Genomic DNA, 3,068 nt, shown 5'->3' on the forward strand with positions numbered 1-3,068 from the left:
TATGGAGTGATGGTGCTGACCTCTCTGTTTATTTTATGAGTAGGTTGTCTATCATCTGGAACTACCAGTGTACCGGTATGTAGTGAGCTTTAGGATACAAATGTGTTGGTAGGGAACATTTGTTGTAAACAGGCATTAATTTTTTACGGTTTGGTTGGCATGACATCTGTTAAACATATTCAATGACATTGCAGTCAATGAACAAACATAAACATATTTTTTCATTGTGTTGAAAATGTCAAATGAAAATTATGGTTTACTCCGGAACAACCATCAAACTCGACAGCAAAACCAGATCGATTCGGTAAGAAGGCAATGCTCTGTGTTTGGTGGGATCAGAAGACTGTGGTATATCATTAGCCAGGTGGTCTAAAACCTAGTGAAACTAATCGCTACAGACTACAAATTACCAATTTGAACCATGTATTGGAAAATGGGCCAGAAGACATAGCGAAGTAAGTATTAGACGACAGGACTTACAGAAAAATATGCAAGATAATTTCAACCAAATGCTGCCGAGCTGTGTTTGATCCGATAGAGCAGTTCCCACAGTCTACGGCCTCTACTGTCTTGGTTTGGTTCTGATGTTTGGTTTATTCTTCGGACTTATGAATACTATGAAGTCGTTCATAGTCAGCCATAATGCAATCCAATAATCAATACAATTTTGTAATTTCAAATTGCAGGCTCTTGTCGGTGTCTCGGTGTCCACTTTAAACGTCAACTGCGGCGAGAAGTAATAGCAAAACGGGATTGCCTTATGTCAGGCAGTGTCCCTAAATGCCATCTAGTTGGACGTCATAAAACTACTTTGGCCCCTTTTTTCACATCTGTCATCATTCTTGTTGAAAAATCACAAATAGTTCAAGTATATTTTCCAAAGGATTAAAGATTATTGCAATGCGTAATTTGAAGCAAAAAGTGTTACAGAAAAGGGTCAAAATAAGTTGCGCGCTTACAGCATACTGTTCACATTCAACGGCTGCCTGACCGCATGACTGATCTGTAAGCACATACGCCAGTGGCCCAGTTAATGTTCAAAGCAGCTGTGTGAGGGGTCAAATACATTTCCTCCACGAAGCGCTTTCATCGCATGCCTGTGTGTGAGCGTATTAAAATGGTGGAAAGTGTCGATGAGTTGGCAGCAGCTGCCGTTTGTTCAACTGAATATTTCATATATTTAATCCTTTCCATAAAAGGCCACATCACTTAAGTGTGCTTATTGTTTTTGTTTAGTGCGATTCCGACAAAGAATGACATGCGTTGTTTGCTCTCGAAGCCCTGCAACGTAACGCTGAGACATGCATGTGTGCATGTGTGCTTGTATTACGAGTAAAGTGCCAAGTCCATCGCTGAAGCAGAGCAAATAATGGCAGCTGTTGTTTAAAGCAAGTGTCTAGAATGTAGCTGACGCCCTATAGGTTTTGTTGAGCATTGCGAATTCTTCAAACACAACTTCTTTGTTGTTGGCAAATAGCTCTAGGCTTCAGTAAAACGCATATGCAGCACTAGCAGCTCATTGGCACTTTATAAACTGAATGAGATGGATTTAAAAACAAACAGACTGCCGGTGTCGAGATTGAAAGGAATGACTCGTGATAGTGCATGGGCCTGCTGTGTTGTTGTAAAAGAGAGCTATTTGATAAGTCAAGTTTTACAATGAGTTGTATTTTACAGACTTTCTTCTGTGACCGATAAATTCGGGAGGTGTGAATGACGAGAAGGAATCTTTGGCGGTATAGGAAAAATTCTCTTACGGTACCGCAATCCAACAAAACACAGCAAGCTGAACCTTGTTAGTAATAAATGGAACTAAATTCTTTCTGGATTCTGGAAATATACAGTTTTTGATACGCACATACCTTACCAGAACCCAATCCAACTCGGATCAACAACTTGCCGCATAGTTTTGCTTTTCTACATTAAAAAGCACTTGCCGAAATTGTCTTCTTCTTCTTTAATGACGTAGACACTGCGTACGCAGTTATAGCCGAGTTTACAATAGCGCGCTAGTCGTTCTATCTTTTCGCTAATTGGAGATTTCAAGTGTAGTCAAGTCCTTCTCCACCTGGTTTTCCAACGGAGTGGAGGTCTTCTTCTCCCTCTGCTTCCCCTGGCGGGTATTGCGTCAAATACTCTCAGAGCTGGACTGTTTTTATCCATTGACGGACATGATCTAGCCTACGTGACTTCTGTTCCAAGGTAGGCAAAAATACCCAGACTTCAAAGTTATGACTGTCAACAGTGAGGTGGGCTTCGCTTCTTTGTCCAATCCGGAGAAGGCAGAACTAACGGTTGTTGAGACCAATAATATCAATATCATCGGCGTACGCCAGCAGCTCTACACTCTTATAGAAGATGGTACCTACTCTATTTAGTTCCGCAGCACGAAATATATTCTCCAACCGAAGATTGAAGAAGTCGTACGATAGGGAGTCGCTTTGTCTGAAACTTCGTTTGATATCAAAAGGCTCGGAAAGGTCCTTCTCGATTCTGACGGAAGCTTTGGTAATGCTCAAAGTCAGTGGTTTGTAGCGATCCTCTTTTCACGAGTCTTTTCCAAGATTGGGCGCATTGTGAATATCTGATCAGCTGTTGATTTGCCAGACCTTAAGCACAACTGATGAGGTCCAATCAGTTGGCTGACGGTGTGATTTAATCTTTTACGCTCTATAGAAACTTATATGCGATGTTTAGGAGGCTTATCTCCTTTTGTGAATTGGTCAGAGCATACTTAAATTTCTATCGTTGTGCATGCTTTCGTCTGACCATATTGTACAAAGAAACTGATGCATGCTCTTTACCAGTTCTTCGACGCCGTATTTGAATAGTTCGGCCGGCAATCTATCTGCTCTTGGCGATGTGTAATTGCTATTCGAACTTCATTCACTGCCATGCAGAAGGCTGGAGAACTGTTTCCTCTATAATTTTAGTATGATCTGGGCATCACTCACTACATTACCTCTGGGGGTTCTATAAGAGTATGCTGCACTCTTGAAAATTTCTCTTAGTTGTTGAATATTTTCGTAGAAATTTCGAGCAAATGAAATCATAATATATTACTTTTT

Source organism: Bactrocera tryoni, chromosome 1, assembly GCF_016617805.1.
Source record: "Bactrocera tryoni isolate S06 chromosome 1, CSIRO_BtryS06_freeze2, whole genome shotgun sequence".
Classification (NCBI taxonomy): domain Eukaryota; kingdom Metazoa; phylum Arthropoda; class Insecta; order Diptera; family Tephritidae; genus Bactrocera; species Bactrocera tryoni.